This window comes from Anthonomus grandis, chromosome 6 (genome assembly GCF_022605725.1).
Source record: "Anthonomus grandis grandis chromosome 6, icAntGran1.3, whole genome shotgun sequence".
In the NCBI taxonomy this organism is placed as follows: Eukaryota; Metazoa; Arthropoda; class Insecta; order Coleoptera; family Curculionidae; genus Anthonomus; species Anthonomus grandis.
In genome coordinates this window covers 28,794,671-28,821,036 of record NC_065551.1, presented here as the reverse complement: position 1 = coordinate 28,821,036, position 26,366 = coordinate 28,794,671, and the positions used below count along the sequence as shown (strand labels likewise).

The 26,366-nt window shown below is 26.4% G+C and overlaps 1 protein-coding gene across 5 annotated transcripts in view; it reads left to right on the top strand.

The window, feature by feature from the left end:
• Positions 1–26,366, top strand: part of LOC126737690 (uncharacterized) — a 279,234-nt gene that overhangs the window by 116,998 nt on the left and 135,870 nt on the right. For 3 of the 5 annotated variants that reach the window (XM_050442689.1, XM_050442691.1, XM_050442688.1), the window contains one exon: positions 111–198. The exons of the other annotated variants lie outside the window; for them this stretch is intronic. The gene's annotated coding sequence lies outside the window, so the exon portion shown is untranslated. The remainder of the gene's footprint in view (positions 1–110; positions 199–26,366) is intronic. 5 annotated transcript variants of the gene reach the window in all.

The following is a 26,366-nucleotide window of genomic DNA, read 5'->3' as shown; positions in this document are numbered from 1 at the left end:
AAATTATAAGAAATGTATTGTACCTTTAGTGCTTTTCATGCTTTAGAAGCTTATGTTTTATTAGAATTTACCGAAAAAATATAAAATAGTAATAATGTATTTTTTTGCAGGAAATATTACTAAGTCAGTTCATCAATACCCAATAAAGCGATTCCTAATCATCTTGATTATGGATGTATAATAGCACCTTTGTGAAAGGTAATTACCAATTTGTCTTGAAGTATCTACTATTTTCTTAAATTTCAAAAAAAAATTGAATATTGAATTTATAACAGACACCTGTACATTACAATTCCAGAATTCAATTCCTTTTATTAAACGTTTATTGTGCATTAACAAAACTATTTATATTTGCGTCACAATCCAATTATCCAAACGAAGTCGAATTAATTTTCGAGTCCCGGCATCAATAAATTTCCCTAAACTAGCTTACACTAATTTACAATGAAAATTTCATAATTGTGTGTACTATTTTCGATCAATTATTCCTTATTAAAATCGCGTAAATATTAAATTTCCATAACGTTGTATGATGTATTTTGTAATTCGTTTATACATTCCATGTTATAAATTTTAATTCATTTACGTCGCTGCGCATTAAATATTAATTAAATTGTTTTGCTTTTTGGACTTGGAAATTGGCCCCTAAATCGTACTCTTTTTAAATAATATTTTAAATTGTTGGTCATATAAGAGCAATTTAAAAACTAATAAAGAATAAATTAAATGGATTTTATGCTTTGTCGCAACATAATAAAAGCAATTTGTAACTATTAACCGCTTTTATTTATTACGGAAATAGTAGTAGTAGCTTAACCATTAGGTTTTTTATTATCTATAAGATTTGAATTACTTGCTATTAAAATATTTTTTCTTTAATTAAGAATTTTCCTAAATAAAAGATTTCTTTTGCATTCAAGATAAAGTCAGTAGTATTTTTGATAAAAAAATTCCTTTTTAGACAACAATAACTCTTTACACAATAAAAATAAACAAACCTTTTGTAGTTTTCTGTAAGGTAATTAAAACATTTTTAGGGGTTTAAGAAATATTTTTAATATAGACGAAATATTTAGTTTTTTACTATAATTTGCCAATAATTTTGCTTAATTAAATTACATTAATAGTGGAAAACAAAATAGAAACCTTTCAAGAAGACGAATATATCAAATATTGCATTTTATAAGAATCAAATTTTTCATTTTATTGTTATAAACTTATTAATTATTCGGTTTGTATCATAATTAACTCTTTGTATGATAATTAAGAAAAGTATTAATAAATAATACCATCCTAATCAAGTTTTACTTTTTTACCCCTGTATATGTTTAAATTTAATTTCATTTGACCGATATTTGATAGGATAAAAATTTAATTTATTTAATGTAAATTCAAATCATTTTAAGCAATGTACATATTAAATTAATTTGAACAATATGTTATAAATAGATTTGGGTACGGAATTTTCTAACGCATTTTAATAAAAATTAATGTTCGGCAGTTTGCAATTTTTAGCCTTAACTTTCTGCAAATGTGATTTTTGTATGAAAACTTATTATTATAATTTAAAACATTTCTTATTATTTTTATAAGCCAATAGATTGTGGAGCAAAAAGCATCAGAACTTATATGAACATAATTTTATATTATTGATGCATTTAAAATTAACTGAAGGTAAATAACAATCATCAAAGAACGTAATATAAAACTAGGTTATGAAAATTACTTTCCATTAATAATAAAGAACTATACATTAATATGTTTTTACAAAATGTATTTTTGGAGAAATTCCAATTAAATTGAGTATATTTACAAAACATTAATTTATTTGTTTTCGTGTTTCAGTGTAAGGTAGCTATTATAATATAGCATGTATTAAAAATAATAAAAGAGTATATATTGTTTCTTATTAACTAAATCTTTACGGCATAAATATTAAATGTTTTTAATATGGCATGAAACAATTTTATATCATTTGTTTGACAATTATTTTTTACTGTTTCGTTATGAATTTAATATCAAATTGAATAAATAAGATTGTATCTAAAAATTACCAAATTTACGATTTATTTTGATAGTAAAATGGCTGCGATATTATTATATTAGGGCATTAAAATAAAAAACTCAATTATAATTAACTATTAAATTTTATATAAATATTTAAACTATTAATTTTATATTTCAATATAAAATTATTATATTATATTATTTTTTTAGGCAAATATAAATATTAAGATCCTGCATATTTAAACAAGGACAATATTTTTTAAAGAAAATTCTTAAAGGATACCTCATAAGGAAAATTTTTAAAACTACATTCGATTTTAAAAAATACGTGTCGAAAACAAAATAGAGCTTTGTTTTATGGTAAAACTATTTTATGATTGAAACATAGAGAGAAAAAGTAGCTTTCGTGTTTTATGTCACGACAATAAACATAGTTTTAGCACTTTTTAAATAAAAAGGAAATATTTTATTTTTTATTAAACCACAACTCTTTGCAGATATCAATCATTATATTTTTTACTAGCTAACAAAATACTTTTATGTCATTTGTTTGAATAAAATTCATGTTATTGTTTTTTATCGATAATATAACACATTATGCCCTAAATATATGTAATTATTCTTTGGTAAATAGAAAAATTCTGTCCAATAATATTTATGATATAAGTGTATATTTAACAATAGAAGGCTATTAAAAAATATTTTTTTTCTAGAAAGCGATATTTTATAAATAGTTATAGTAATTATAAACGACTTTTCATTAGGCTGAGCGAAGGGCAATCAAGACAGTTAACGGTCTATAAAGTTTCTTTGAGGTTTACTATTACTGGTTGAGACTATACAACCCTATGGCACTATAATCTAATAACTTTAATTCCAGACTGACTTATATGATCTTCTGTAGTCTTTTAAATTAGAAGTTTATATTGCATTTCATCAGTTGTACGCCGTAATTCATACTGACATCGCCTAGTTCTTGTGATTCTGTTTATCTCATTATACGATCGATTTTTTGAACCTAAGAGTGCAATACTTTTACAAAAAAACCGTTATTTCTGAATTCGTTGGGCACCAAAAAATTGAAATACAAAACTAAACAATTTATTCTTAATTAAAATAAAACGCTGAAAAATGTATATAACGGATTTTGATGGGCAATATGTATGCACATTTTGAAAAGTCTACCATTTAAATTATTGCGTACCAACAGTAAAATTGCATCATATTATTAGTCCTTTGTACTATTTTAATATACAGTATAGCTGGCCAATAAGTGGGCATGGCCATAATTGTGCTTGATAAAGTACGCATAGTTTAAATTATATTACGGGATATTTGGGGTATTTAGTTTTGCATCTATCTTTGTATGGTGCTCCTTGAAGCTTAGCATTTTGATCATCCTGTTGTTTAGGTGGAAGCACTTTTTTTTGTGCTGGTCTTTTAATGACTCGAAAAGTTTAGCTATTGCATAGCATGGTATTGATAACATCAATTATCTTTATGCATGTGATAGTGCGCATTAATTTATATACATGGTTATTCACGATATACGACACGGGATATTATGGCTAAGCTATAAAGTAAAAAAATAATAAATTATCAGAGGCACTCCACAATTACTTTTTAAAATCATTTTTATGATATACAGAGTGTCTTAAATTGCAGAAACTTATCAAATTTATGTTTTTTTTATGTAGGTTTTATTGAGGTTTATCCAGCCTAAATGTTAAATTTTGAATTTCGTGAACGTACTTAGACATTTCAATAAATAATTCCTTAACATGTGTTTTCTCTTTTTTTTTACCAAATTTGCACTGAGGAGCAGTAAATTATTTTGCAAGTGGAGAGGACCCATCGAATGGACTGCTAGTTCACCTGACCTAACAACAATAGATTTTTTTTGCGGATCTCAAGTCGAAGGTATTTGTTATTAGGCCAAATATTCTAGATGACTTGAAAAATAGGATAAGAAGAGTCCGGGAAATGATTGAAAATGTGCCACGAGAGTTTATTGATCTTAGGATATCTTAATTTTTGTTCCTTTTTTATTTGTTACATGAATCATGTTTTTTTCCGTAACTGACCTCAGGTTCAAAAATAAAATAAAAACGGTGCTTTCGTTTCATTAAAATGAAGTTGGTGGTCGAATTTTTTTTGAGCAACTCTGTATATACAAATTCACGTACAAAAAAGCGCAACTTGAAATAAAAATTAACGAGTCAGAATTTAGACGTATTTCTGGAAGGCATACAGTGTAGAGTAGTAAAATTAGGTAAACAATAATTTAGATATCCTTATACAGATCCTTATATGCAAATCCTTTAAACCGTGGTCAAATTTTTTTTTGTCGTTATTCAAAGTCGCTCTGAAAGACCTCAGAAGCGCAAAGAGAGTGTCCCCCGTCTTTAATGTTCAGATAATTAATATTTTTAGTTAGTGGTTTAATTTATAAATAGTGCCCTTCACCAATTTTTTATTTATAAATATTATGCAGTATAATATCATAGTGTTAGTATTTGAAACATAATAGGAATACCTTGGATTTCAGACACATTAAAAGAAGAAGAATCATTGACTTTTAAAGACTACATCTAGCTTTTTTAAACACCTAAAAAAAGGAATATTTTTGTTAACAAAGATACAAACTAATGAAAACTTTCATCTTTCTTACTTAATAATTTTATAATTCAGGCTTTCCTCGCGTAATACAATACATTATTTATTGAAAATTAAATTAGAATACGACAAGGGTTGACATTCTTATTGGGCCCACTGAGAGCTAAAATATTAATCCAATAACAAAAGTAAAGGTTGATAAACTTTAAATTTGGTTTAGGCGCGGGTACGGTTGCTGTCTTGTTCGTACAAAAACAGGTTTTCGTCCCTAAGTGGGAACGTCAGACCAACTAATTTGATTATTTTAATTGGATTTATTCTCCATTAAACCGGGATTTAAGGGAACAGCTCCCGTGTGCCAGATTATATAGTCCTGTAACGCAGAGTTTTGGTTATTGTTTGCGATGAAAACTTTGGGCGTTCCTATTGCTCCGAGCCGTAGACAATGGATGGAAGGCGTGACAGAATCCATTTGGAGAATGGAGAAACTTAATATGAAAATATAATATCAATTACTTCAATAAGTTTCGTTACTAATTACCGAGGCGATGTTTTATAATGTGGTTTTACCCGAGGTGAATTGTTAATAAACCCATTTTAGTTTAACAGATTTTTCGTTGGGTATAACTTGTTTGTTTTCTTTGGGTCAAAATAATAATTAAATAAAATTTTCATTAATTAGAGTTAATATTTTATAATATACATACAAATTAGAGTAAATAACATTATATTTACTCTAATTTGTATATATTTAAGTGAAGAGCGTATTGTAAATGATTTAAAATGTTTATAATAAATTAAACTATTTAAAATACATTTTTGAATGCTAGCAGGCATTTTTAAAGAATTTACATTTCACGATAAAGTCAGGACTTTCTGCCTTGAAACGCACAACGGAAATTCTAAAAATAACCGAAGGCCCATTTTCATATCGGCAAAATAGCAGCCGATAAAATCGACGAAGCATGTTACATCCGCATTAGTAAGCTAGTAAAACTTATATTAAACCATTTATTACCTATAATTTAGTTTATGAAACATGCATGTTCATAAGTGGGTAGTAATAATATGTGTGATACTATTTTAATAGATATTTTAATGAAGATATCAGGAGAATTCACGTGTGAATTGTGATGAAGTTTTAGCATGTCATTACTGCAATATGAATTTTTTTTCTAACATCCAAATGCGCCTCCCGTAGTTCAAATTAAAGGAAATATAAACAGTTAAAATTAATATATTTTATAAAAATTATTAATGAACAACATGATTGACAAAAATTGGTCTAAATTCTTTTTGATCCAACCAAAATATTGCGCATCAATGTATTGCCATATACAAAATAAATAGGATAAATTATAGGATATATAACTAAAATATTTTAATAGTTTTTGTATAGTTCTACTGAGAATAATGGTATTTTCGTTATTTTAAATAAAATCATCTATATATCATTGCAGCAAGATTCTACTTAAAAAGTAGATACTTTCTATGTGTAACGGCTTACTTTATATCGTTTGTTATGTATGAATTAAAACAATCGAAGATAATCAACTAATTTATTTTCACACTTAAACTATGAAAACACGATCACTCACGACTACTAGATATATTTATATTTACTATATTTGATTACATTTACTTATTATTATGTCTGATTTAAATCTCGCGCCAATATTCGGAAATTTAAATCTGAACTGATAACTGACCAGCGCCGCATTGCTAGTCGTTATATACTTGGCAGAACGCTGTTCTGGAGGATTCTCGCCAACTTTCGAGACGTCGTGCGTTGTGCCACTCGTGTCATTTCTTCAGAAAGACGAAAAAATGATTTGCCGTTGTTCACGACGATATTGTTACAATAGTTAAATTTGATGGAAAAATTTCCGTTTACACTTAAATATTAATAAAATTTGCAAAACTCCATTTTGTCTTGCTAAGGATCTAAAATAATGGAAAAAAATATGCCATACAATTATAATAATCATAAGAAAATATTAAATAAATACGAAATTTTAACAATTGCTAAGAATAAAAGAAACATTCCAGTAATCCAAAAAAGTATAAATACTAAAGAAATTGACTCAATTGTCCGAAAAATTTAGGCCAATATAATGCCTAATACTAAATAAAAAATTACTGCTAGTCTCAAAAAATATATTCAAAAGTTACAAGAAAAACGAATTCTACCAAGAAGAAATAGAACTATAACTTCAACAGACTAAAGCGAACCGAACTGTAGCTATTTATCAAATATAAAAATACTCCTGTACCGCAAAAAAATCAGATATGATTGTAGTAAAGGAAATTGCCTTTGGGAAATAGGATCTATTAATTCGACCACCTGAAAATACTTCTAGTGGTATACAAGAAATAATAAATTTTTGACAAATAGTTGTGTATTTTAAGGTTAATATAAAGACACAAAAAGATCAAATTTGCAAACGTGCTTTCATGGATCTGTCTAAATATTCCTTAAAAATAGTGGTACCCATAACAATAGCAACTTTGAAATGACCTTTAAAATTGACTAAGGAGGTAGCTTTTTAATAAGTTGCTTAGCTGCATCTGTCCCACTTTCCCAGGCAACTTTGTCTTAAGGAATTTACTGCATGCAACCTCCTTTTCAAGTTAATACCTAGTATTAAGACGTACTTACATATTTGACCATATGATCTTAAAACATATAGATTTTTTATTACAATCTACGTACTTCTTAATTCCGGTATAAAAATAGTAGTTTCTATGTAACTATTAAAATTAACCTGATAAATGATCTTAGGGATCTTAAAATTAGAAGGCAAAAATATCCATACTATTTAAAAAAATGTATAATTAAACATTAAATATATGAAACTCGTATTTTTGCCCAATAAACATATATGAGTCAAATCTACAAATCTATCTAAGATTACTTATTATATTTTTAAAGCTCCTAAGAAACAAGGTTAGATAAATGTAATCTATAATGATTTTTTTAAGACCTTTGAGAACATTTTATATAGTATGCTTATAAAAATTTGATAATTCATTTAAAATAGATAATAATTTATTTAAAATTTTAATATATGGTATTCCACTATCCTCAGATCTTTAGATCCTTGCTTTTTCTTTTCTTCAAAACTGATTTAACTTATAAAGTAAAAAGTTCAAATACACTGTCATTTGCTGATCTTAGATGCAAAAAAAGCCTTAAAGGTTTTAGAAAACCACGATTGATAGTTTCGCGATTAAAAAGACACGCAAAGCTCGGTTAACGAGCTCTTATCACTTTCCTCTATACTGTTTTCATAGCATTATTATTCGGCATGTATGCATGTAGGCGGATGTATTTTCTTCATTACCTAGTTTCTCTTTACTCATAAAAAGCTTTACATCTAGTAAAAATATGAGGAAAACAGAAAAGTCCAATTAACAGATGCTCAAAGCTAATTTGGTCAAAGTTCGGTTGGAAATCCATAGAAACAGGCTCGTTATGTGACGTGCGCTGTATAAAACGTATATACATTTACAATCTCTTTGTTGTACAAAGTCAGTTTGCATTATCGTCGGGGAAAAGCATGTACAGACTGTATTTGTCAGATATGATTTAAAATTTAAAAAATTTTTTTTTTTTAAACCTATTGATTGCCTAGCTTTTAGACAAGATTTTTAATTAAAATATGCGTAAATAAATAACAAAAACTAATTTGCAACAATTTCAAATTACGAGAGTTATTGTTTTTCTGATAATTAAGCCTTCATTCTGAAACAAATTAAATTTGCTTTTAAAATATTCGCTCTGGAAATTTCCTTTGCCGAAGACCCTTTTTTTGGGTAATCCCACTTTGGCTCATTTATTTTGAACAAGAGTTCTCCAAGATCCCTTTTAATCCTGCATTATATTGCTTCTAAATTTTTTTTTAGGCGTAATTTTTATAATATTGTTTAGAAGTATCGGTAAATCCATTGTCATATTTGTGACTAAATCTTTCAATTAACTAGGAAAAAAAAAATTTGCAAATGTATGCCTTTAGAAGTCCTTGCAAAGGATTTGTTACTTTAAATCTAAATTATTCTTCAAAAATCTTATGACCGTGATCATGATCTACATATCTATAAATATTTGGATAGGACTTAACCGCTAAGAGAGGTATAATGCCACGATTTTTAAAATTATTTTCCTTGAGCTGCTTACATCTAAGCGTAAATCTAAAAATAATAGTAAATGTTCTAAAATTTTAACTTTGCACCCTGTAATGCAATCCCTTGCAATGCCAATCCGTTTTTAATAAAATAAACTCCGTTAACAAAAAAAAAATTTTGTATTATAATACATGAAGGTAACTAAGGTTGTTAATATCAATTAATCAATCAATCAATGCTTTATTGTCAAGAAATTGTTACAATTTGTAGACAAAGCTGTAAAACAAAAAAGACACAAAAATACAAACAAAACACAATTAAAGAAAAGAAAAATAAAACAAAATTAAAAAAAAATAAATAAATAAATAAATAGAATTGAATAGAATATTTACAATATATACAGATTAATACAATTTAAAAATTTTAAGTAGTCAAAAATATTATTATAAAATATACAATTTAATGTTTACAATGTCAAAAAAAAATCATTACAAAAATCTCTCTATGTTAAAAAAAAATGTTTAAAAAAGTTAAAAATTATAAAAAATCCTAAATTAGCTACATAAGGCAGTATACCTAAACATGTACAGATAGTAAAAATACATAATCAGCTAGTGCGAAATTTCAAATCAATGATTACAAAAAAAAATCGTTAACTGTGTAAAAAGCTCTCTCCAGTAAGAATGCTTTTAATGCTTTACGAAATACAAAAAAAGATGTGAAGGATTTAATTTCCAATGGCAGATGATTGTGCATTTTTTTTGCATTATATAATATGCAACTTTTGACCAACTCTGAATGTGGGGTAGGCAGGTACAGATCATGTTTCGTGTTTCTAAGTGGATAACTATGGGAAGGCCTATCAGATGCTGAACCGTGTATGCGTATTAGACAAACGGACTCAAATATCAATAAAGATGGAAGAGTTAATATTTGAAATTTTTTGAAGAAATGCTAGCAATGACTTCTGTATTTAAGAATCAGTGGATAACGTAAAGCTCTCTTTTGTAATCTAAAAATATGGTCAAATTGAGTTGCACTACATGTACCCCAGAATGGAAGGGCGTATCGAAGGTGCGATTCAAAAAGGGCAAAATAAACTGTTCTAGAAAGAGACAGGCTAACTTATAAAAAAAAAATAATAGAAAAAGTATTATCCTTTACTAATTCATTTACAAATAAACATAAAAAAAATAAATCATAGGAAAAGGTATAAAAAGGAAAAAACTAACAAATGTTAGAAACTAAAATTAAATAAAAATGATCTTTTAAAAGCAAACCGCTTTTAAAAAATCATCAAATTCTTCGACCTGAAAAAATTACTTTTAATTAGCATAATAGTTTGGTCTACTTCATTTACATACTATAAAAAATTTATTTTACTGTACAAAAACTTTGTATTTAGTGGCTTTATTACGACTTAATATAAACATGTATATTTATATTTTCGTTTACTTATACCTAGTTTTAGGTTTACTGTTCTTTGCTCCTTTTATGTTGTCTTTTACATTTTTCATAAATTCATCGTTTTATTTGTTTTGTCTATTATATATTATCTTATGAAGAATTAAACTGACGTTTATTAAGCCAGGCAGAGTAATAAAGACTTAGATATTTATTGCTATACATAATTTACCTCGAATAAGTAATTAAACTTCTCTGTCGTTATCCTACCTATAGTAAAATGAACTAAAATTATTGCATTTTAAAATATACAATTTTGGTTAATATTAAAATTATTTAATTCGGTCTTTTAAAACGTATTTCGATCATAGCTTAAGTAAAGGTAAAATAAATAAAAGCCTTAAAGTGATATCGTTTATCTTTTTAGAAAAATCCTTTATATCCTTCAGAGATATTACTGTTAAAGTATATAAAATATTATCCTTTTTATATGGTAAAATAAGATTTGAAGCTAAATCGGCTCTAGCGTTTAAAGGAATGCCAGCGTGTAGCTCCTTCAGAAAAGCCTAATGCACAATTCAGTGGATATTCTCGGTAACGGCCATTTTATAGAAGTTAAGGCCGTTTTGACGCAATAAAATGTAAGTCCTTTATATTGTGGGATTTTTTTGCTCGTAATTAAAGGGATAAATGCTTGTAGTCTTATAAATTCATATGAAAGAAATATATGTTTAAAGCCTTTCACCAACCCTTTCGTTTGTCATATGAATTATAGGAATAATTCTTGGCATGTTCGTATGAAACGAGAACACCAAATATATTTTAAAAATATTTTAGGTGAAATCTGATGAAATAAATTATTAAAATCGAATAAGGTAATAATAATACTTCTATTGCTTTATATGGTACTATATCTAATTAAGGGGTTATGTTTAACTGTAATTTAATTAAAACTAATTGTAAACTATTTTAATATGGCCTTACAAAAGTTAAGCCAAAATGGAATTGTGGTAAAAAAGGGTCAATTATAGTTTCCTCTTTTTATGATTAACATCTTAGTATATATATTAGAAATGTTTTTTGCCTGATAACTGAAATTGTGCTTTTAACATAATTTTGCAAAATAATTGTTACTTGATAGTATGCTTGAGTAGCTTCATCTTTTAGCATTATTGGAAAATATATCAAAAATACGAAGCACAAATATTTAGTGCGAATTAAAAAAATATCAATATAATTTCTAAATAGTAATAAACAATATAGTTGTTTATGTGATCCACTTAGTAAAAGCGAAAAGTTTATCTTTTATTCCCGTTTTGGGACTCCTTTGCGGTGACTTATTGGTGAAAACTTTTTACATTTGCCTATTGTAACTTTAGAAGAGAAATTGAGTTTAAAATTTAAATTGAGATGTAAAGTCTAGTTTAAAGTTGCAGCAAGGTAAAACTTGGAACTCCTTTACTCCTTTTAGTAATTTCAAGTCTCGCAGATCTTTTCTAATTTATTCAACTTTAAACGAGTAAACAGAAAAATTTAATATAAAAAAACGGACGAATATTTTTTTAAACATAAATTCACATTAAATAAAAATAATGCTTGGGCGGTTTTTGTGGTATTCGAATAAAATACGTTTAATTACCCATGACAGTAAATTGTTTTGTTGTCCCTGGCATAGTATTGTGCTGTAGCCAGTAGTCGTTTTCAATTAATTAACCTTGCCTTGTTTTTCATTGCTTAATTAAAAAGCAAATCAAAATTCAATTTGATAGAGTAGCGACAAAACCAAACATTTTTCAAATGATGCTACGTGAACAAAAAATAGGGTTGTTTAGTTTGTTTGTTATTTGGGTTTTAATTTTGTTTAGGATTCGACAAATAAAAACTAAAAAACAAAATTCCGGGTTTGTTTAATGAAATAAAAAGGCTTAAATAGGATGTTCTTTACAATTGTAATTAGTAATAATTTATAATAATTAGTAAGGAATCTTCTTTGACAATATAATTTTTATATACTAACGTAAGTTGATTTAATAATTAAAACCTAAATTTTCTAACTTTTATAATTTTACCTTTTATATTACTTTGATCTTCGTACTATTTAGTAAAAAGACTACTTTTATAATAAAATGTAATAAGTTAAGTTTTTTTTGTGATTTATTTCCATTTTAATTATTATTTAAATTGAAAAGGAAAAATTACAGTTAAACATTTTTTGTATGTTTAATTAAATAGTTTATTAAAAATGATTTAAATAATTAACTTTTCTAATTACTAATAACAATCTTATTAATATTTATCTTATTAAGAGTTTATATAATATTTTAGATTAGAGTTAATTTTATACTTTTACTCTTGGTATTTCATAGACTACCAGGAAATTATAGGTTCCATAATTTTAATCAGCAGGTAAATTGCATCATTACCTGATCTAGCTTAAATTCATTATTAGCAATTTGTTACTATTCTTTGTATATATTTAATTTCCATGTGACGAATACTATCATTTATATAATTGCTTGAAATATATTTTACTAAATTAAAATATTGTAATTTTTTCGTTATATATTTAGCTTTTGTTGTATTTTTCCTCTAATATATAATGACAAATTAAATTATTTATATAAATTTGCAGTCTGAAATTACATATAAAAAAAGTTTAGAGGGTTTACAAGTTATGTTTTTACTAGTTTATTTCATTAACATTTTATTACAAAAGATTTATTTTCTTGTAAGATATTTACAAGTATTAATAATTTGTTGTCGAAGTAATGAACCTTTATTTTTAAGTCACTGTAATTCATGCTTAATAACTTTTCTAGAGCTTATTCCGTCCAAATAAATTTAAAACTATATTATCATACGTTTATGTTAAACTTAATAAGAAAATAAAATAAAATTTCTTTTGAGTCTATACTAGGAGAAAAAAATGTGGTTTTTTAACCAATAAAAGCTATCGTATTTCATTTGTTTTCCCATCCATTAAAAATTACGATCACTTAAAACTGGTATTTTTACTAGTTTCCAAAAGTTCAACAGTAAAACTGGAAATACGCGTTTTCCTAAAAAAGTTTTATGATGTTGTATAATAGTTCAGACTAAGCATGACCTTCTCTTGTTTTTATGTCATTCTTCTTGTTTTTATAGCTTGAATTAAATTAATTCATTATAATATTTACAACTCATAATTAAAATATGTATTATTTATTTATTACGTATTATTTTCAATTAAAATAAAAAAATAAAGATAACTGAAATGTACAGAAAAGTGTTTATTTATTTTTTTTTATTAATAAATATAAGAAATTCACTTAGTTACATAATATAAGCTGTATTATTTAATTTTATATTTTAAATTGCATTCTTTTTACAATTTTTGGTTTAGTAATAAAAATTACTTTTTTTTCCAAATTTCCTTCTCATATCATAATATTTTTATAATTATTTATACATATTTAATATAATATATTAAATATGTTATCATATAATATTTATCTTTCTTTGCATATATTAATTTGTTTTACCCACAATCCTTTTTAATGAATGATTTATTAAATAAATATCGTCTACATACCTAATTAAGTTTAATTACTCTAAGTAGTAATCAATCCCGGAAAAAAGCAAAGCGGAATGCCAATATAAACATTAATTACTAAATATCAAATCGACCATACGAGGATCATATCCAATTAGGTTATGCATTAAATTACTTGTTGGATTCTTTTTCTTGTTAGTATATTAAGTTCATATTTTTATTCATTCATATTTTGTTCATATTAATATATTCAAATTAATAAAGACATTTTATCTAAGTAGTTTTTATTTAACTACAAAAAAATACAATCTTTAGTAAGAGCTATAACTGCTGGCCAGTAATTTTACTTATGCAGTTATGTTTTCTACCCATAGTAAATATAATTAGATTACGATAACTTTTTTATAAAATTAACTTGTTGGGTTTCTATCTAATTTTTTTTTCACACGTTCGAAGTTAGCGTAAAAAATATTGCACTTACGTAACTAAGTTCTCTACATATTATAATAAACATAATTTTATCGCAATCATCCATCATTTGTGAATTTAAAAAAAAATATAAAAAACTTAATTTTGTGGCTTTCTGTTCCATAATTTTTATAAAATAAAATAATTTAAATTTAATAAGAAAATTCTTATACATCAAGTATCAACGTATCTTGTTTTATTGTAATAAAAAGATTTTTTAATATGTTACAATAACCATTTATTTTAAAAACATTTTATTTCCTCGTACTTACTTATTGCTTTAAATATATTAATGTTCAAATATATACTGCACAAAGTAAGTTTATAATCACAGCAAAGCTAAAAGCAAATAAAAAGAGAAAGCTTGAATAGTAGACCAAATAGCACTTGGAAGTATAGCACGCCACGCGGCATAGTTTTCCCTAATTAGGAGTTTCTTACGGGATGCAAATTTGTTCTTTCCACAGAAAATCTGCATATCCGAATGCTGAATGCGTCTACTTATAAACGTTTTGAATTTTCTTTCTTGACGGTATGCTTTTGATAATTAGGCAAGGGATAAAAGAGCCATGTTTTAGACCTGAACTTTAAACAATTCGAGATAGTTCTTTGAAAGTTACTTCTTTGTTAGATAAAAAGGGAGTTTCGTTGCTTTTCGGTTAGTTTTTTAAATTTTATTTTGGTGCTTTTTTCTTATATTCTGGCTGATTGAAACAAAAAAATTATTATTTATTTTTACTACTAGCCTAACTTTTGCTCTATCGATAAAAAAATACTTATTTATATATGTTTCAAGTAAACAATATAAGTTTTGTACTTATAAGATTTGGCTAGAATAACGTATATTTAGGGCTAGAGGTTAACTAGCTAAACTTATGGTCGAGCAAGTAAACCATTTCTATTTACTGAGATGGTCTGTCTAAAGTTTTTTTAATTTTCATAAACAAGATATATTTGGAAATCTCCTATGATAATCCAGATATTATAGTAAGGAATCAAATAAATTTTATAACCACAAAAAAACAGATTAAACATAAACAGACAAGAATAAAATTAATGATATATATAGCACACTTAAAAGATATGACACAATTTTTCAATAAAAATCTGGGTACTGATATGCAAATAAATAGCGAGTATATTATGAAGCAATATTTAAGAGATCTATAAAATAATTTTAATATACAAACTGGTAATATTTAAACCAAGTAGATTAAGGAAAACATTGAAAATGACTTAAAGAGGTATTGCTATTTATCTTTAATAAAAATAATTTGCTTAAATTATGACCACATTTAATCTTAAGGGATTCTAAGGAACTCAAAAAACCTTAATGCCTTGTAACTATTATAACCACAGACCATACCTAGTGTAAATTATAAACCCATTTACTGGGTACTACCTAAATTAGATGGGTACATACCAAATATTGGAAAACATTTTTTGTTATTAATTACTGTCACCAATGAAATTTTAAGCAAAGCGGTAAATTATTTTCTCGAAAAAAAATTAATAAAAGAAATTTCAATTTATTTTAAAGTCAATACAGCTAATCTAAAAGCAGGTAAAAGCAAAAAAACTTGAATCGACTACGACGAATTTAAATCTAATAATATCACTTTAGTTTATTTAATATTTAATTAACAGTTTAATTTTAATGGAAATATAAAAAATACTAGTTTTTATTTGTGCGTGTGTCATATCCATTTAAGTTATGCTTTAAAAATCATTGTCTATCTTAATTCAAGGTAATCTTTTATTGTAATTGTTTTTAAATAACCCAGTACTACTTAGTTTTTACTTATTGTCGTAAATAAATAATCTTACTAATAAGAAATTCATTGAATCAGCTGATATCCATTAAGAAGAATAAATGTTTTTTTTTAAAATTATTTAATTATAGGAAAGAGCTGCAATAAATCGAGTATAAATTTAGGTGACTATAGTAGTGACATTTCCACGTCTTTCATTTAGATTCAAACTAACTTCCTCTAAGGCATTTTAGAAAGCTTAGTAATCAGTTACTTATTATAAGCTGTAAGCCATAAACATAAAATTATAAATATTATTAAATTTTTGAAGTAGATACAAAAGTACTAACCAAAAATAATTCGGGACTAAGTGCAATTTTTGAAAAATTATCATTTAGCCAATTTGTAAAAAATCCAAAATTGTTATTATTTTTTCTTAAGGTTTTGACAAAATGATTAGTGAATTAAAGAGGAATAATAGCTAAAAAATACGAGTAATTAACCTACTGGCTGCAGCTTAGAGAAAACATTTTTAAAGTTGTATGTTTATAGAAAAAAAGTCTTTTTTTTAAATAATAAAAATGCCTATTTTGTACTGACTTTTTTTAATCTGGGTATTTATTTAAATTTATATGCAGCTGGTCAATTTTGCAATAAAAGTAAAAATAGTTTTGTTAATGTTAGCATTCATACAAACAAGTAGCAATTAAAGATTTTTATACCATATATTCATGATATTTTTATGCCTTAAAGCAACAAAATTTCAGCTGCACTATTAAATCAATTTTATCCGTCTAAAGTATAAAACTATTAAGAGCAAACCTCCACCATTATAAAATAAAGCACAAAAATTTTGCAGATAAATAGTTTTAATGGGGACTTATTAAAGGTACGAAGGAGAAAGAATTTTCTTTATGCTGACACTGAAAAGCAATTTCGTAATATACGGAGGCCATTGAATGCTTTTATTTTGAAAATGTTACGCTAAGGCCAAGCATCCAAGTTCTCTCGTTGAAATAATGGGGGGTTTTGTAGTTTATTTTATTATTTTAAAAATATAGCTTGGTGCATATTGCTTGCTGGCTGGAATTAACCCAGCTTGTATTCTATTCGGTTTTATTACTTTCAAAGGCATTGCGGTGAGAAGCAAGCAGTTAAAGTTTTGTTAAAATAGAAATAATTTTACGAAAACATACAATTCATCTACTGTATTAAAACCCATTTTATGTTTATATTTAAACATTACCTAAAACATTGTCCAAACTACTTCTTATTAGTAGCAAAATTAAACTATAATAACAACTCAGTAATGCACTTAGTAGTACGTTTCGTTAGGCAGCATTAAAAGCATTACTCTGTAAGATCTTCCAGATAAGTGGAAATATAATTAGACGAGCTTGAAATTGATAATTAAGCACCGTCGTGCTGACTACGAGAGCTTTCTAGAGTCATTAAGGACCTTACAAATGACTTGATTATTACCAAATTAATCATAAGAAGTTTTGAAGTGGCTGCTCCTATTAAATTCATGTTAACGTAGCGCAAGAAACTAATATACCCTTTTGGTTTTATGTAATCGTTGTTTTCATTTAATAGCCATTTTTGGGTAATAGCTCGTAAGTTCCTAAAATATGTGCTTTTTAGAATAGATTGTAATTTAATATATTCAAAAAATTGCAGATGTCGTGTCCAATTAAGTTATGCATTATTTTATTATACTTTAACATTTAAACTTCAGTATTTTATTATATTTTCACTATTAAATAAAATTTGCAATAATAATGATGAGCAGTTATCCTACATTTTTTTTCATAATCATAAAAAAATTAATTAAATATTCTTTATTTAGTGTTTTTTCATATGAACATGGATAACTCTTATTCATAAAGGAAAATAAACATGTGTGTATGTGCTTTAGGATTAAAATTTTGCTAAAACTAGTTGCACGCTACTTAATTACACTACATGAAAAAAATTACATTTGATATTTTATATATATAAAAATATTTACATTTTTAATATAACAAACTTAATGCGGTATTGCTAAGAATTAATAATAAAGTTTTATTTATTATTAGCTTCAGCCTATTTGTAATTATTTGTTTAATGATTTTGTTGACTCTCGCCTACTTAAGGGGAATTATTTATTTTATTTCCAATTATTGATCGAATGGGAGTTTTTTTGTTTTGCTCGTAAAATACATCGTAAATAAATTTGAAATGGTAAAAACGTATTTTTCGTTAGAATTGAACATTTCAGGCCCCTATTGCTAATCAACCCCCTATTTATCACGTTCGCGTTGCACAGACCCGCTTTTTCTTAGTCTAATTTGTCAAAGTCTGCAATCGGGCAGCGTTTACTTTATCGCAGAGTTTTTCTCTCCGGCTGAAAAGAAAATACGGCACGGTTTTATATATCGATCAGTCATGGGAAAAATTAAGCAAAATGCCGGCCGACTTTGAGTTATGATTGTTCGGGACTATTTTTTGGCCCGGGAGTACATTATCAGCTCATATATTTTTGGCGTAAAAAAGGTGTTTTTGCTACTTATTTTCATAAAAAAATGGAGAATAATAAATTCGGTAGGACTTGTATTAGGCATAATCAACTTTTATTTTGCTTATGTATCTATAACCATTAGTACTATTGTAAAGAATATGGTTTTAAAAAATAGATTTTATCTTTTGTCAGATTTATACTGTTTTTAAATGAATAGTAAATTATAGAGTTTCCTTTTGAACATTTTATATTATATTATTCTTTCTATTAATTTTTCATTTACAAGTTCTTACCTTCTGCATTACTCACGTAATTAGACACGTAATTAGACTTTTAAGGGGTGTCAGAAATAGAAGGGTTTATTTAGAAAATTGCCTTGAATGTCAACACAAAAGTTGGCATTTTATTAATGACCCTTTATAATATAATGGTTTGTAAAAAAACGTTTAAGTTTACTTATGCCTTTTCTATTTAATAAATTAATATTTTATTTTTTTTAATGTAATAAAGCAGATTAATTTATTTCAAATCTAAATACTTATAAGGTATTTTTAAGATTAAAATAAGTTTTCTCTTACCAATTCTACGAAATTACTCATATCTTAGTAAGCTGATTTTTACTTAGAATCAAAAAAAGATAGACACTAAGAAGCTTAAGTTTCAAGGTATTTTGACTTTTTCTTTTACATTTCACCAAATACGAGGATTATTTTTTGATACCATATATAGTTTGTCTACGTTTAAATGAACCATGCTCTGCTTATATCTTTATATAAGGAGAAAGGCTTATAAATAACTTACTAGTCTATATGTTTCAACAAAATAAACCTCTGACCTAACGAAAAAATTTGCATTTAAATGCGACTGGGAGTTATTCAGCTTAAATTGTTCTAACTTGAAGTTCTTTTAGCTTTTGTCAGATTTATTGACGCTCGTTTTAGTTTAATGACAGATATAACTAATGCAACTTCCCAATACGCGAACAGAAGATTTATTTATTTCGAATATGTATGGCTCTTCTCGAGGACGTGGCAAACAGGTTTAACATTTAGAAACACTACATTATATGAAATGGAATTTGTACCTTCCAACTAAGAGGGAAAATGTTGGAACTAATAATTAAAGTTTGTTTTATAGTTATGCCTTTTTATTTTTCTATTTAGTTTAATTGGAGTTAAACGAAAAAATTAAACAAAAGAAGATGTTTTGTAGTCATAATTCTTGTCTTAATCTTTGTCATAATTCAGAAAAAATAATTACACGAAAATTAAACATTTTACAAGTTAATTCTATTTTCTCTAGAAATTATTTTTTTAAGTTAATGTAAGCTACAGAAATATTTCGAACAAAGTTATGTTCAACAATATCCATATATATCCGGACTAGAAAACTTTATAAGTTTATAATAGAATTGCACATTGAACATGTTAGTTAAATTCTAAATCCTTTTATTATATTATATCCTAGTAAATGTTCACCATCCTCGATCATCTTTATTATTTGTATGATTATTACGAATTGACTAAAATATGAATTTATAAAAGTATAAAAATGAGAAAAAATAGGATAACTTTAATATGAGTTAAGTCCAAAACAAATAAATCGTCAAGAAAATTATTATAAAATTAAACTTTCCCAGTTTTTTCACCATGCTTCTCATTTATATATTATTAATTAAGTTAGATAAGTTTTACATATTTAGTTTCTGACCACTAAATGTTCTAATAGCCTTTCGAATATTTCGAAAAAAGCTTAACTGGTCAAACTACTTAAAACATAGGATTAAGATCTTTAATATTTTACGCTATCCACATGTATTTCCGAACTTCAATAAACCATAACCTATGGACTTTAAGAAGATTTATCGAAAAGTACATGTGTAGATGAAACCGAAAAGTCTCGTGAGAGTTATGTTTCACGCCGAAACTTTTTAACTTTTATTAAACTTAAAGGCAGAGAAGTTCACTGACAGATGTAATTTAGTATGGCCCGATTCGGGACAAGGGAGTAATATCCGAAGCTATTTATATCTTTCTAAAACTCAAATTCGTCAAGAAGATTTCTGGATACAGCAACTGTATTTTTGCGGCCATTTGTTTCGAAAATGTGACGGGACTTATTTTTTTGTGTTGGCTTGCACAATATAAAATTTGCGATTAATGTATAAAAGGAGGGAAATCTTTTATGTTTTGTATCGTAGGATAAAACACCAGATGTTGGCACGTAGGAATCAATAAAGAGTGAAGTAAATATATTTTTTTTAATATATTCTTAATAAATCAAACAACATTTTTGACAGTTAAAGTAAAAAAAAAAAAAAACAATACGTGAAATTTAAAATGAGTTTGTTTGCCTAAAAACATAATTTTTAAAATTAGTTTGCTTCAATCGATGTAAAATGAAAGCTCTAGGGTATCTCCGTGCTGTTTTGTATAAAATAATTTACCGAGACGGAGACTAGTCGATAGGGACACTGGAATAATGGAAACAATCAAGAGGTATTTCGAGAAGAGATTTAATTTATTTTGCAAAACAGGCTTAGTTATACAAAAACATTCCCTTTCGTTCTCTGGTATCTTTTAATAAAATACTGTTTTCTTTTATATATTAATGCTAGTTGGTTCTTTTGAAATTTAAAAAGTACGATTCTTATCTAACGTAATTTTTATATTGTTATATTACGTAATATTAGTTAATAATAATCTGTAATATTTATGAAAACATCTGGAAAATGACTCTATTTTGTAAAAGCAATAATTTAGTGCATTACTTAAGTGGAGACAGTACTCCATTTGTATAAGTTTTTCAAAATATAATGTTTAACCAAAAAGGAGTCAGAGATATGCATATTTACTTTAGTGACACTGAATTCCCAAATGAAATTGTAAATATTTAGGGTTCTTATAATATGTTTTAACTAAAACCAAGAGAAAATTATTTGCTAAAGAAAAAAGCCTCTTTTTACTTTGCATAAAAAAATAAAAATTATTACACGAAAAAAAAATAAATAAAAATATAGTTAGCAGAGCCACATACTTGCTACTAAGAAATATAAAGTACAATTTAGGTTTATATCAGATATAAAGCCTATAAAAAAATAACAAAAATACCCAAATCCAATGCTACATTACTTAAGAAAAAAAATAAAAAGTTTAAATCAGTAACTAAAAGAAAAACATGTCTCATATTTAATGTCCATGTAACTTGGATGCCCAAACCTATAAAAAATAATTATATGATTTAGATAAAAAATAGTACAATGCAATTAAATACGCAATAATATAAAGTAGTTAGTTTACTGCACTAATACTACGAAAATATTCATCTGAACTTCAATTTTTCACCTTAAAATTATTATTCTAATTTATCCATTGTCTTTACGTATTTAATCAGATTACCTTTTTTAGGAAATAACACCCTTATAACTCCACAAAGTCCTAAACGAAAATTTTTGTAAAGTAGCCGTTAATAATGCTCTATTTATTTTATAAGTGATGTTGTTTCGTGGCTATTGTATAATTGGCGATCATGTTTCTCGATATAAGACTTAGTTAAATATACTGTGTAGTAGTAGGTATGTAAAGCTAAACTTCGCCATTTTTGTCAAATATACGTGTTTATAAGTGTAAAAAAAATATTATTATTATTGTCATTAGAATTATTTTTGGTACACCTTGTATACTTCTAACCTCTTATCAGTCATTAATCACAGAATATTTTTTAAAGAAGATGAAAGAGGTTTATATTATAATTATTTAACAAATTGTTGTAATAATTATGTTTGCTTATATTTATTCGAAAGTTAGTACTAATTACATTGAAATTAAATGTAACACATTAATAGTTATTAGAAAAACAAACTACAAACACGACCAATTACATTAGGTATAACAAGCACGTCCAACGCATTCCGGCCGCTGCGCCACAACGTCAATTAACGCTGTTTATTACGTAATATGGTCGAAGTGAATTACACGCACGCCACTGTTCGAAATTCCAAATCCAATACAAACTCGGGTCCCTAGCGCAATTATTCCCAGTAAATGATGTGTGAATGCAATTTCAGGAAGATATAGGCAATAAGGGCGATACAAAAACATAGTTGTCTATTGTTTTGACTGTGCCGCACCTGTTGGCACAAACACCGTCCGCTTGTCACATTCAGTTAACAGTCATAACGCACACAGATGGCGGATTAAAAACCGGCATCGATGGGCATATAAGCTGCAAAACTGGCATACGCAGTTTCGCAGTTGACTGCAATGATAAACCCACTTACTTTATAATTAGGTTTGCGTCAGAGTGGTGCATGTTTGGATTTATTTCAATTCGCCTGACAAAGTTAAAAATCCATCACAGCTTAATCATCGCTCATATTTAATTTTGAAATTCAGGTTGATTTTTTAAAGGCTGTTATTCAAGCAAAAATACTTTTTACTTAATTTTAAAAAGAAAAAGTTAAATTGTTAAAAGAAAAATAGTTTTATTCAAGAAAGTTAAAAAGTTCTAAGATACCTTTAAGTACACATTTAAGTAATTAAAAAATTATCATTAAAACTAATAATTTCCTGCTAAGATTAATTTTTTAGAGAGATTATCCTTATATCATTAACCTACCATTTGACAGGGATGTTAAAGATATGAATTGGGATTTTATTTATTACAATAATAATATAGAACAAAAATATGAAGTTTTAAATAAAAATATGTTAAATTTATTTAATTCGCATGCATCCCTAATTTCAGCAAAAATATTAAAAGCAGTTATATCCTGATTTACCCCAAATATTTACTTAGGAAAGAAAATAAAAAAGTAATGCAAATTGGAGTTTTTGCATAAAAATGACAACAAAAAACTATGTAAAGGAATAAATAACTTACATCTTAAAAAAAAAATAACTTTCTAATTCCTGAACATTTAAAGAATTTAAATGCCATAAATAATTACTTTCCTTTAGTATATAGTCAACTGCGAATGAAATTTTAACAATTATAAATGACCTTAAATCAAATGCATATGGTCATAATGGTATTTCAGCTAACATGATTTAATATTATTTCATTTCAAGTCATATTACTCATATCATAGGTTGCTATTTGGAAATTGGGTATTTTCCAGATATATGGATATGTGTTTTGATAATACTTCTGCCCAAGGTAAGTGAACTTGAAAATTACTCAGAGCTTAGACCTATCTCAATTATTCTAACTTTATCAATTTTCGCAAGAATCATAGAATAGTAATATTTCGGTGTCAGCTAATATATTAGCTGCTATAGCAGATGATATAAAAGCCTTCATTATCAAGGGTAATATTATCCTTGTTACTGCTGAATTTTTTCAAAGCGTTTGATTTCTTGGATCATAACGGTATATGTGGAAAGCAAGAATACTATGGATTCGATGATTTCAAGCATACCTTCAAAAAAAGAAAAGAAATAGTGGTGATAGATAGGATGGAATTTTCACATTGGCGTGAACTTCTTTCAGGTGTACTTGAAGGTTCCTTCCTCAGGTATCCTTGAGCCAACTCTTGTAAAATACAAAGCTTTACGAATAATACACAATTACGACAATCATCAAAAATAAATCAGCTGCAAGACTCTGCAATGGAAATTAATAATGATCTGAAAGCAATATATAAATACGCGCAGCAAAATAACTTAAAACTTAATGCGTCCAAATGTTCTGTATTTATTTTGGACAAAAAAATAGGTTGACTTATGTTCGCGAAAATCTCGGTTTCATTTAAGTTTTATTTTTCTTTAGTCCTTAAAATAGCATATTTCGTATTAAGATCTCTTATTATCAACAAAAGCATAATTAAAAAAAACTTTGTGAATCTTTAGTATTATCCATTCTGAACTTTGTAGCGTAGCTTAATATCCGTACTTCTATAAGTATAGGTTAAAAAAATATGCAAATTATTTGATACAATTATATATTTAACCTTAAGTTGGCTTTATGTAGGACACTTATTTTAGTGCAACCTTACTGTTTTTGTCGACAGAATTAATCTTACTTTAATTCCCCGGTATTGTTTGGTATGTTTTAGACGCAGTTTTTTGTACAATACTGTCATTATTTACAAGATTCCTGGAAGTATAAAGCTTTTGACGGAAAGTAGATTTCGTAACTAATAGTAAAGAATTTTATTGTATTTTAGATTTAAGTAGAGTAGCCTATAGCTAAACCTGACCTATGTAGTCTTGTTTGGTATTAATAAAGCCATTTATTATTATTATTATTATTATTATTATTATTATTTTCAAACATATACAAATAACAAACTATAAATTGTTTAATCAACAATTAAGCATCGAAAATTGGCATGGAGTTCTTAATGAACGTTGCAGCAACAAATGTGTCAATAAGTTAACAGAGATAGTAACAAAATGTCTTTTTTTATCAAAAATCTTTAGGCAAATAAAGTATAGTAAATATAAATGAGGGTAATACTTTACCTAATAACCAATACATCAAATATCGGAATGACTTAGCTCAACTCTTAAAAAAATTAATGAAAAATAATTATTATTCGAATTTGCTAGAGGAAACTAAATTTAATATTAAAACCCTGGAAATTTTTTAATGAAGTGACATGATATTTTAATGAACTTACATCAGTATACCTTAAATAATAAATTTATTATAATGGATGAAACTAATAACTCAATAACAAAAAACCTTAATAGGGTTAACGCATTTAATAAAAATTTCTGTACTATATAAAGCGCTAATAATCAATCAGTAAATTACTTTTGTAAGAAATTTAAAATATTTTGATACAATAGTTGACGCAAATTTGAAATAGAAAGATTTTCTTATTGCCTTTTTTAATCACAGACAAACTTTGCAAATTAATAAACAAATTTTACTCACTTATTATTAATTTATACTTATATATATAATTATACTTAATTTTGTTCTGGTTGTCTAGGACGGAGCATGTGCTAATGCATTATAACCTGAAACAATAACTGATTTTTCATTCGAATTATGTTTTATAAAGTTAAACCATACCCTAGTAATGAACTTTTTAAACATGCTACATTACTTACTTTTAGGGATTATATTTATAATCATCATCTTTATAGGATTATATTTAAAATCATTGCTTTTATAAAAAAAACCTATTGGTGAATACAAAAATCCTGTACATGATTATGTCATAAACAACTACATAAAAACAAATCAATACTAAAAACCAATTTAACAAATTTATTTGAACTTTTGGGTCTATTCTACTACAATCAGGTATCAACAAATATCGCAAAGGCTACAAATAACATTAAATGCTTAAAACATAAATTGAAACACCTAATTTTATATCACTCTCTATCTTTTAAATATTATGTGTTTATCTTACACGACTTCAAATACTAAAAGTAATTCATTATCTCCACTTATTTCTACCTTTATTTATTTTTATTTCACCTATTTGCTTACCTGTGATCTATCAATGTCACTTTCTCTTCTTTATGTTGAGATTTTCAAATAAAATCTAGATTATAATCCAGTCCTCTACCATATTATCGTGACTCGTAACCTCTCCCAGGGGCTTTTTAGTTCTCTCAGTGGTGCCAGTCATGTATCTAATAAAGGCAATTGCTGATATGTCTGCTTTTAGCACTAGAACGTAACTAGTTGTAAAATATATCTTACCTTTCCATAATTTGTAGACTCACTTACGTCTTATAAATTTATTCTCCTTTAATGCATAACTTAAATAAATACGAATCTTCACTTTTTTATTCATAAGCACATTTGAAATTGTTTTTAATTATTTTAGCTGTGTGTTTTATCAATGTTATTTCGATCCCTTTTAAAAACCTTAGCAGCTGTTATCGTCTAAAAAATACTATTTACCGCTTATTTATTTGTTTTAATAAAAGCCAAAAAAAAGACTAATGCGGTCTTTTGCAGGTCGTTATTTCATTAACGAGTACGGCTAATAAATTTA